At 32.5% G+C, this 11,595-nt stretch overlaps 1 long non-coding RNA gene across 1 annotated transcript; it reads right to left on the bottom strand.

Moving 5' to 3' along the window:
- Positions 1-5,687: 5,687 nt before the first annotated feature.
- LOC130647180 (uncharacterized) lies at positions 5,688-7,664 on the bottom strand. The gene is made up of 2 exons (XR_008982811.1): positions 7,420-7,664; positions 5,688-6,317 (listed from the first exon to the last, which is right to left on the bottom strand). It is a non-coding gene; the product is annotated as an uncharacterized LOC130647180 (long non-coding RNA).
- Between the last annotated feature and the right edge of the window lie 3,931 nt (positions 7,665-11,595).

The following is an 11,595-nucleotide window of genomic DNA, read 5'->3' as shown; positions in this document are numbered from 1 at the left end:
TGTCTTTAAAAAAAATCTTATCCCCCTGCTTTAAATGCCTAAATTCGGAAAGTATAGCTATTACAGAATCATTTTTTTATGCTAATCCCATCAGACCAGCCTAAAAGCATCTCCTAACATGTTTTAACTCAATATCTTTCTTTTTCATCCTTCTTTTTTATCATATTGCAGTTTCGGTTTTCATGAAACGGGTCCCTGGAAACTCATTTACAACTAAATGGCCACTATGGTCAAACCAATTGACTTTTTTTAATAAATTTATGTTTGTTGCTTTACTAAGAGATTAAAAGTCATAAAACATAGGATGTTACATTTCATGCAGTCAGAGAAAATTGTTATTTAATCTGCAATCGATTGTTTTTTAAAATCTGTAACCGATTGTTATTTAATCTGTAACCGATTAATTAAGACTAATTAGAAGGTACGTACAGATTAATTAAGTGTATAACTATTTGGCTTAATCCAGTTTTTTAATCTTTTTCAACCAAATCAACAGGATGTGATTTTATTTTTTTGTTTATGTTTATTTTTTATTTATTTTTATGTTTATGTGTTCTGCCTCCTTTAGAAAAAATATTAGCTAGAGTGTAAAAGAAAGTCTGTTCGGGAGAAATAGGATTAGTTATGTATACCTGTATAAAGCTTGTGTTGTATTTGAGCTAGCTAGATAGCTACTAAATCAAACCTACATTGTGTTTTTTTACTACACCCTGTGCACAAAAGTTAGCATAGCTAGCCTTTCTAGCTAGCTCTTAGCTACCTCCTCAACTGCACTGCAAAAAAACAGAACCTTACTTTAACAGTCTCTAAAATTACAACTAAAAGCTATTTAATTTTGTTTGCACGTTATGCTATACTAACAATGCCAAATATTTTATTTTTTACAAAATTAAATTCAGTCGAGCAGAACATAAACATTCCAGCGTCCCTTTCGCACATAAACTTAGACGCCATTATTGTTTTTCTGTTATTATTATATACCCGTAAGCAAAAACAGCCATTGAATAAATAATCGTATTCCACCCGTATTATTCAATGCTTGTGACGTAACAATAGTTTTGACAAAACATTCGTAAACGCATGTTTTAATTTTATCCTTTCCGCCTCATTAATTTTTATCGTTTTCAAAAACATGTCGATTTCACAAAAAAATGTTTCGATCTACACTATAAAATGAAACGAAAACAAAACAAACACAAAACAAAATAAGTAATATTAATTATAACAATCTCTTTTCGGTATATAATAAAACATATATACAATAGGTAAACATAGGTTATTGGATTTATTAACCCTCGGTGATATTATATTCAACTCCGCTGCGCGTCGTTGAATATAAATCACCTCGGGTTAATAAATCTCAATAACCTATGTTTACCTATTGTATATCTACTTATTATTCAATTTTTTACGCATAAATTAATTTATCTTCATAATTAACGGAAACTTGAGAAACCAATCAGATAGCAGAACTGACCAGTGTGACCCAGGGTCATTTCTTCTCGCCGTCCGAAATTGTCAGAAAGAGAAAAATGGGCCTGGGGACGAGGTTGGTACAATATTGCATGTAATATATTATAGTATTTTTCCGCTAACAATTTTATTTAGTTTTCTTTCTTAAATTGTTTTAAATTTTTTATAAAAACCAACTAACATTACCTTTTTTTTTCTTAGATCAACTTGAGAGTTTCTTGGCAAAATTATCAAATTTTTACCGGAAGGGGCAATTGTAAATGTGATTTCACAGTAATTGTACTGATTTACTCAAAGTCCTCTATATCTTTGGGATAGAAAGACAGATTTGGGACTGAATGCTTCCAAATCTTCGGAACTTTCTCAAATGGAATTAAATGTATCTAGCACAGCTGTAGCTACTGCGTCATAAGACAAATGAATTGCAACAATTAATCTCTCTGATTTACCGACGTCTATTGATTTTTGAAAGAGTGATAAAATAAAAAATAATTACTTATAACATTTGTCCCACAAAGGTTTTCTTAAAAAATGGGTTTCTAGTCGAATATCACTGATTAACGCAACAACGTTGTAACCATGTCAAATTATATATTATTTTCTTTTAGATTTATTCCTGAAGGAAAATAAAAGGAATTATGGAATGGAAAGTATTACTCAATACCTTTAATTCTGGAACAAATTTTATCACTGTTTAAAATTTAAAGAAAAAAATTTAGTTATTACCTCACGTTCCGGTTATGCCGGGAATCGGCCCAAAACGCGATTTTCTGGTGAAATCTAAAGAATAAGAAATTTGATAAGTCAAGAGTTCAAACTTTGTACAATAGTTTCTCTTGAAAAAAAAGAGTTATCATATAGATGTTAAGTTCCTTGAGTCATTGTTCGCAGCAAATGCTCTTCCAGAGTGAGTTTATTGTGTGTTTTAAAAAAAAATTATGCTTCAGCATTTCTACAACATTTACCGTCGTCAAGATTTTTGAAATCTTAAGATTGGAATGATAAAAAATTATAACTAAGAAATTTTATCCCACGAATTTTTTTTTTAAAAGATGTCTTTCTAATGGAATTTGACTAATTAACGCAACAGCGTTGAAACTATGGTAAATTATAGATTATTATCTTTTAGAATTATTCCCGAAGTCACAAAGCCCAACGGAAGATACAAGAAAACATGAAAGAAAAAGTACGACACCAAAACTTTGGTTTGCAATTGGAGTGGGCAAAATATTTATAGCACATACCTGTTGTGCCGGTTATTACCTTTAATTCTGAAACAAATCTTACCACTGTGTTAAGTTTTGAGAAAAAAAGTATGGTTATTAACGCACTTTCCGGTTATGCCGGAAATCGTCCCAAAATGCGATTTTTACAACTTTTGCCGTCGTCAGATTTTAAGATTAAAATCATAAAAAAATAATTACTAAGAAGTTTTATTCCACAAAGGTTTTTACTAAAGATGTCTTTTTAGTCAAATTTCACTAATTAACGCAACAACGACGTAACTATTTCAAATATAGATTATTTTCTTTTAGCTACGTATCAGTACATAGAATCCCCAAGAGAAGAAACAACAGGATATAGCGGAAGTAATGTAGCACTGATAATTCTTGCAGCCGTATTCGCTTTAGCGCTTAAGATTTGTCTGTGTTATTGCCGTTATAGAATGAGATTAAACAAGGAACTAGTAACGTCATCAGCCAACAGAAGAGTGAGAAACACATCAAATGTCATACGAACACCTCAAATAGGGTGCAACTGACAGCGACATGCAACTCCAGGCCAAACATTCCTTACGCCCAGTTACAAGAAGTATAGTAAACAGGCTCATGACATAACAACGTTTTAAGTCTGTGAATGTAATCCAAAAGCAGACGTGTTAATTTTTTCTGTATTTCTTTGCACGCATTTTTTACTTATTATTAAAGGAAGGTACCAGAGAAATTCTCTTTCGCTTGGAGTAAGTAAGTTTCTCACTAGATTCGCAGTCACGGTTCATATTGTAAGTGTATGCACAAAGGATCCCCCAGTGTAAAAAGGAAGATAGGCTTGTTTTGTCTGAATCAAATTTCAGTTAAGTCCAAGTGATACTTTTCGAGTATTATTTTTTATTTTCGTATATTATTTGTAAGTAACAAGTTGAAAATAATTTTCAGGAAAAAGTACAAACCTTCACCATTCAATAGTAGTTATTTCTTTCCACTTTCCGTCGGAATTTTGATTTTTAAAAGAGGATAGGTATGAACTTGGGTAAATAATTGTCCTAAAAATGGGTTGAATCATTTTCAGTAAAAAAAGATTACTCAAAATGAATGATCATTAAAAATAGATTTCCCTACCCTAAAATGTCTCCTCTACTTTTTTTGTCATTTGTTGGACTAATGAGAAACACATCAAATGCCATATATATCAATTTAAATCCCATATAAAGCACATCAAATGCCATATATAGCAATTTAAATGCCATATAAGGACATCAAATGTCATATATAAAACACATCAAATGCAGTGCCATTGACAGCACCAGCAACAAGAAACGCAAGGCCTGGCATTCCTTTTGTTCATTTTTAAAAAGAACAATCAGTCAGCTCATATCATAACATGTTTTAAGTCTGTAAAAGTAATTTTTGTTAGTAAGTTAGTTTATTTTTTGGCACGAATGAAGGTTAGGTAGGTAGCTAGGATATATTATCACCCCCAAACCTCTGTGTCTTCATAATAACTACATGTAGAAGATACCAAAAAAATTTAATGTACAGTCGACTCTCTTTAATTCGAACCTCCTTAATTCTAAACTCTCTCTAATTCGATCAAATTCAACTATTTTCACTTGGGGTATGTATTTTTTCGATAAAAAAAATATCTGAAAATGTTTTCAGAAAATAATTTTGAGACAAATAATTTGAACGTGTTTTTTATTCTTTAAGCAAAAATAACAAATAAAAACGAACAAGAAGCCCTGCGGTTTTAAGATTTCAGTCATCAGCCTGAAAGATTTTGAAATTTAAAGTAGACCTTGAAAACGGAGAATTATGGGGTAAACATTAACTATTTTTGTAACTAACCTGCAATGTTAAAATACAACTCAATAAATAAAAAATAAAAATTTTACATAGCTATATGAAGTATTCTAAAACAACAGTTAAAACATTAAAACTGGATATTTTTAAAAGTGATCAGGAAAATTCTGGAAATTCCAGAATACAAATCTTGCTATGTAAAAACTTGACGATTCGAATATAATAACTTCTGAACGAGCTCAATTTGAATGATGAAGTAGTTCATTGTTTATTAATTCAGCAATAAATACATATTAGCATTTCAGTTTTAGGCCTTCAAAATTTACTCTCTTGTTGAAAATTTTTTGAAAATGGTGATGGTGCATGGTTTGATAACAGCTGATCTGAAAAAGAAAGTACGGTTTAAAAATAAGAAACAAGAATACAATTTAACTAGGCACTTTCGGGAGTTTTAAAGCTTTGTGTAGGAGTCTATAATGTTCTTGTTTTCAGAATGGCTGGGTCATTTGAAATTCAACGAGGGGTCAAACTTTCTTCTACGATAAATAGTTCAAAAGTTATGGCTATTTTAGTATGCGTAATTGGTAGCAAAAATTAGAAAAAATAAGTGCATTCCAAGTAGAACATTTTTGGCACCAAAACGACTGTTTTTAAACTCATTTTAAGACCTTTGCTACGTGTACAATAACTTTGGTATAACTAAACATTATAGAATGAAAATTTTAGGGTTGGCAAAATTTATGCTAAGAAAGACATTTGGAATTTTTTTTTCATATCTGACGTCATTATGCCGCCATTTTTACTTTTTCCATATATGGTAAAATATACATAACATTGGTAAAATAACGGTAAAAACTAACATAAAAATAAAAAGTAATCCTATCACGTAACTAGAAATAAGTAACTATAAACGTCACTAGAACTTAAAAGAAGAAAACCTATAAAATTATCACGTGATATGATGTGTATTTTACAGGCCAGACTGTTAACAGAGAAAGACGGGGGTAAAACTAAAAAGAAACCAGTAATAAATAAGCCATTGGCGAAGTTGCATTAAATTAATAAAAAAAAACTGTGATAAAACAGTATATAATTCAAATTACAAAAAATATCATGTGATAATATGTGTATTTTACAGACCAGACAGTTAAATAGAGAAAGACGGGGGTAAAACTAAAAAGAAACCAGTTATAATTAAGTCATTGGCGAAGTTGCATTAAATTGCTGTGATAAAACAGTAATTAAAACTACAAAAAATATCACGTGATAAGGTGTGTATTTTACAGACCAGACAGTTAAATAGAGAAAGACGGGGGTAAAACTAAAAAGAAACCAGTTTTAAATAAGCCATTGTTGGCGAAGTTGCATTAAATTAAAAAAAACAGAACCATGGTAAAACAGTAATTAAAACTACAAAAAATATCATGTGATAAATATGTGTAATTTACAGACCAGACTGTTAAATTTAAAAAAGACGGGGGTAAGAACTAAAAAGGAAACCAGGTATATAAGCCATCTGTGAAGTTTGTATAGGTTAATTAACAGAATTGTGATAAAAACAGTAAATTAAACTATAAAAAATTATTGATGTTTTGCAGACCAGGCTGTTAAATACTGTAAAGAGATAGGCAAAAATCCAGAAAGAAACAAATATCAAAATCATATGATTAAGCTAAATAAAAACTTTAATATAAAGTCATTGACATAATATAAGCATTTTATAGTCATGCCAGAAATACCATTTTTTTTACAAAGTATATAAACACGTTTAACTGTACAACCACTGCATTCAGATGTTTGGCCAAGATATCTTGAAGTCAAATTCTAGTTAGTAATAAAAAAAGCATATAGGATAGGCAGAGCGGCATATTTCAAAGAACAAAATCTCAGAACAAAATCTCATACAGTCTACAAATGCCAATACAAAACTTGTATATACTAAAATTAAATGGACTAAAATAGACGACTTTTTCCCATTAAAATATTATATATCAACAAAACTAATCTATACCATGTGAACATAAACTATTATTATATACTGAATTAACGACATAATAAGCAAACTACAGCAATATCAAATCTCCCTTTTCAAAATCCAAAAGCAATGGAAATTTCCAAACATTATCGGGTTCAGAAGCGTACAGCACACAATACTCGGATCTTTTAACATTCTTAGCAATCTTACTTAAGCTCATAACTTTTCCCTGTTCCCAATTTACCTCATCACTTCCCTCCTCTCTAACTCGATGACGAATATCCTTTCCAACAAGTAGGATGGGATCTGCTAGAAATTCTTTCTGGAAACTACGTTTTTGTTGCATAGTTATTTGCGACATTCTCGCTTCTCTAATTTTGAACATAAGTTCACTTTTCTGAACAGCAACAACATTGTCACGAACATCTTTTTTTAATAAAAAAATTTAACCTATAAAAAACACTAAACAAGCTGTGAAAACTAGCTAGACATACCTTAGCATCCATACTAGAGGTAATTATAGTGATAAAATAACAAACACAAAGCTTAACTAGCTAGCTAGAATATAACCCCAAATACCACCTAGCTATATAGTCGCTTAAATCTTTGTTTTACTATCTATCACTATCTAGCTAAACTATAAATATATGTAACTATAAACATTGAACATCTCTTATTGTGAACAGTCTCTTATTAATATACAAAAGTGAACTAGTAGCTATAACCCCATAAACTTATTTTTGAGATTTAGTCCGCCATGTTTGTAGCTGTTGTTAGCTCTGTCTGCCAGGGGGGGATCCAAAAGTGTCAACAAAAAAATGTGAAATCCGACAGCTTTTCCTTTTTCTAACTAACTATTTATTTGATAAGAACAATTCTACATACTTTAAACTTTACTACTTGATATGATAGAAGTTTAAATAACACATACAATACAAAAATAATCGCAACCTTAAAATTCAAAATCCTGTAACTCTTCAACGTTAACAGCTACAAACTTCTATCATCAATCAAAACAAACCTCGGCCTATTCTGTGCAAAGAGGTGCCTATCGAAAAATGCCTAATAAGGAAAAACATAGTCGGAAAATAGCTTTGGATGGGCACATACGTATAAAATCTTGGGAAAATCTGTCTACGGTATGCGAGTTCGCTACGGCAAAAAAAATTCTACGGCTTTTGATCACGTGACTAAACAGCCTAATTTAACCATAAAATACAAATCCATGCGATGTGATGCACAGGTATATTTCGTGAGATTTTTAAAAATCAAGTCATTTCTAAGAAATCTTAGAAAAATATTTTGTGATACTTTGGGTTGATCTCAAGAAAGATTTTCAAGCAAATTAGGCACAAGGAGAACTGATAATTAGGCAGGAACAGAATAGTTAGCCGTTTTCAATGGCTCCATAGCTTGGTGGTTATAACTCTGGCACTTTGAGCGGGAGAACGGAGTTCGAATTCCCTTGGCGGCAATTCAATATTATACTACCATAGCCGCAGACTAGGACTCCCTATCTAAGCCATGACCTTTCCTGGAAATAATAAACAGGATTTGTAAGGCTAGCCATATAAAATATACAGACATTCTATTTATCTATGCAGAATATTTATATATACGGTGCGTATATATAATTAGCCGCTGATACAGCTACTTATACGATATGTATCTTTTCACTTAAATTTTCACTTTTCTTCGTTATCGATCTCCCCATAGCCATCTATATTTATATAGATCAACATAAAGTTGTGCTTCAATTAAAACCAAGAAAAAGATCAAGAAACGATTTTGCAAAAGAGATATAATTTTACTGTAGCTAGCAGTGCATATGTCGTCTATATTATTAAACAACAAAACTATTCTGATTTCAAGAAAAAACATGGAAAAGGCGCAGTTAGCTGTAAAGAACACAAAGAAGCTTTTAACAGCTAATTATACCAGGCTTAGCATCTAATTATCCTGCCTCGGCTAACGATATATATTGTTACAGGTTAATTATCAGTTCACCGACTGCTCAGTGCAAGCAACAATAAACTTTTGTCACGTTTCGACAACTTTTCCGCAAAAAATATAAAAAAATCCTGTGCGAATATATATATCTTTTCATCTGATAGAAGTAGTCCCACAAAGTGTTATTTGGAAGTTATTTTAGCCCCCCTTTTTCCTAAAAGTTGATTGTCCAGTCATGGAAGAACTACGCAAGACAGGATAAAGGTTTTTCTGTTGCTTGCTCTTTTGATTGTCCAGTCATGGAAGAACTACGCAAGACAGGACAAAGGTTTTTTGTTGCTTGCTCTTTAAGAACTATTTTGTGTAGTTAGCTCCATAGCTAGCTAGCAAGGAAGTAATTTCATGAAAGGGTATGTCAGCACCAATCAAAAGGAGATCCAAGTCAGCAACAAAAATTGAGATAGCTAGCTAGCCAGCACACCTTTCTCACTTAGCTATATATAAAATAATTCTTACCTGATAAAATACACGAATTTAAAAAATAGTGCTAAGCTCCCCATCAATAAAGCTACTACGACCAAACCAAAGAGACCAGCAAGGGGCGACCAACAAAATGTAAGCACTTTTAGCCATGGCCGCACACGGAATGTTCTGGCCACACGAAGTGTACATTGACAGAGATTAAAACAAAGCATCTTCATTGGCTTTCGCAAAAATGAAATTTTCCAAACGTTTAGCCTGGACAAAAACTTAACAGCGTCCTGGCTTTGTGCTGTCTCTCTCTATTTATCTATCTCCCATCAGGCGATTTTGAAGATCCCTCCCCGCATAGCGGCGACGGAAATCAATTACAAAATATCGACATTACAATCATCCTCGTCACCTTCTTCATTCTCATCGACAAGTAACTCCTCCGGAGCCGCTTGCATTATGTCGTTCTCGTCAAGAACAAACGGATCCTTTTCTGTCACATTCATGAATTCTAGCTGTTCTTTCAGCATGGCACGACCATCACTACAGGTTTGCCTTCTTTGAAACAGGAGATTTTGTCACATGTTACCGCGCAGAAACCAAAAGACTCCTTGATCATCTCGTTGTTCAGCTTTTCCCAACTCGGCACAAGGTTGCTTGAATGTCTTGTTCCACGATACATCTGGATGGCTCTTAGGTCCAGAGGGGGGCGCTTATTCGAGGGATGGGCCGCTTATAAAATATTTTTCATTTTAGTGGGACGCTTATTCAAGGGCAGCGCTTTTTCGAGGGGCGCTTAATCGAGTCTTTACGGTATGAGAAAATGGCAACTTTAGCTATAAAGCGTAGTTTTCACCCATTAAGATTTCAATTATTATAGTTTAAGCGTTCATGTTCTGCAATGCTCATCTACTTTTTTCAGGTCAATGTTAAATCAGAGAAGGAATTTGAATTTCTGTAAATTTGTTACCCCTTAACTTAGTTGTCATGTACGAACATTGCATGGTGTCACCACTGTTGATGCGTTTTTCGTCTTTTTGTTTTTCGTCTCCACATCTACTTTTGTAACATACAATTTAAATTTTTTTCTCCGTTTGCTATAGTTTATACTAGGCTTAGTGTGTACTAACAACTTCGCCCCACTGCTTACAAACTTGATATGAAACACCCAAGTTTTATGATTTATGACAACATCCGTTACATTATATTCAGAGAATATATGGTATTGTATAGGTGTAGACCATCTTCGTCAAATCATTTACCTAAAAAAAAGATTTAATTAAAAAGTCGTTATCGTTAGCAACCTCAGAAGAAAAGAGAAATTTTATTAACTGGGGATTTTAATTGCAACTTTCCAAAACGAATTGACAATACTACAATACTCAAATAATTTTTTCCATTATCTGAATTGAAACAAGTATAAACCCAAAAGAATTACACAGAATACTGAGACAATGATCGACCTCGTACTTACTAACACACTGTGCAAAATCAAAAAAACTATGACTTATGAGGTTCAGTGATCACAAGTTAATAGATTTCAATCGCAGGAAAAGCCGTGTTAAAACTCTTCTCAAGACAAGCTGGTATAGAAATAATAAGAATTATGACATCAACAGATTGAAACTTGATTTGAAGTCTGTTGATTGGAACTGTGTATATATATAGCCTTTATTATAACAGAGTCGTTAACAGCTTGAAACAATATTTTGATGCCTTTACTTGATAAGGATTTTCTTTTGAAACTAAAAGAGTCGATACAAGTTTAGCTCCTTGGATGACTAGTGAATTAAAAAATGAAACGAACTTACACCCCCCAATACCGTATATAGAAAATAAAAACTATACATGACCACACAGGAACATAGTCAATAATATGATCAAGTGAAGTAGACAAAATTATCTCAAAATACACTAGCGGAGAAAACGAACCCACCTGAAGCATTGTGGAAATCACTAAAAAAGATACTTCCAACACGGCGAAGGCAAGCATGTGACAAGCTTATCATATCTAATCAACTGTGCAAATACACGTACAAAAAGAAAACAAATTATTCAAATATCCATAATAGTGACGCTAAAATTTATACCGTGTTGTAGAAAGCCCGTAGTGAAGGCTTTTTAACCAATCAGTGCAGCGGATCTCCTTTATAAGTAACTGCTATGGTTTAATAAGGCACGGTATAACTTTTAAGCTGATAGAAGCCATAATCAAAGCTATAAATGTAAACAAATAACATTGCTGGAGAATCATTGAAACATAGCTAGCTGCATATTTACCGACTCATAAATCAAGCTACAATAAATCCAATATCTTAAATCACTTCGCCAGAAAAACGGCAAGTGTTGATAATTTTAAATCCACTGCATTTTTTATATAAATATTCATCGAATAACTTAAAGAAACAAAAGAAACGCGATTTGCTTTACTGGTGTGATAAGAAATTGGATAAAGCCATTCCTGCTGATGAAGAATGTGAAGAAGAGTTTTGATTTTGGAACAATGATGTACATACAGTGTGCGACAAGTGAAAACATGTACTGTCAAATGTCTTAAGAGAAACAATGCACTTACTTTCGACTGATAGGAAAGAAAACGGAGCAGGAAGGTTAGGTAGGATAATATTTAAGTTTTATTCTAAATTTGGGTATTTTTGTGGCCAATCCAGTGCTCCTCAGCACTGTCAGTGGCTTACATGATCTTTA

This window comes from Hydractinia symbiolongicarpus, chromosome 6 (assembly GCF_029227915.1).
Source record: "Hydractinia symbiolongicarpus strain clone_291-10 chromosome 6, HSymV2.1, whole genome shotgun sequence".
NCBI lineage: Eukaryota > Metazoa > Cnidaria > Hydrozoa > Anthoathecata > Hydractiniidae > Hydractinia > Hydractinia symbiolongicarpus.
This window is presented reverse-complemented; position numbering and strand designations above follow the sequence as displayed.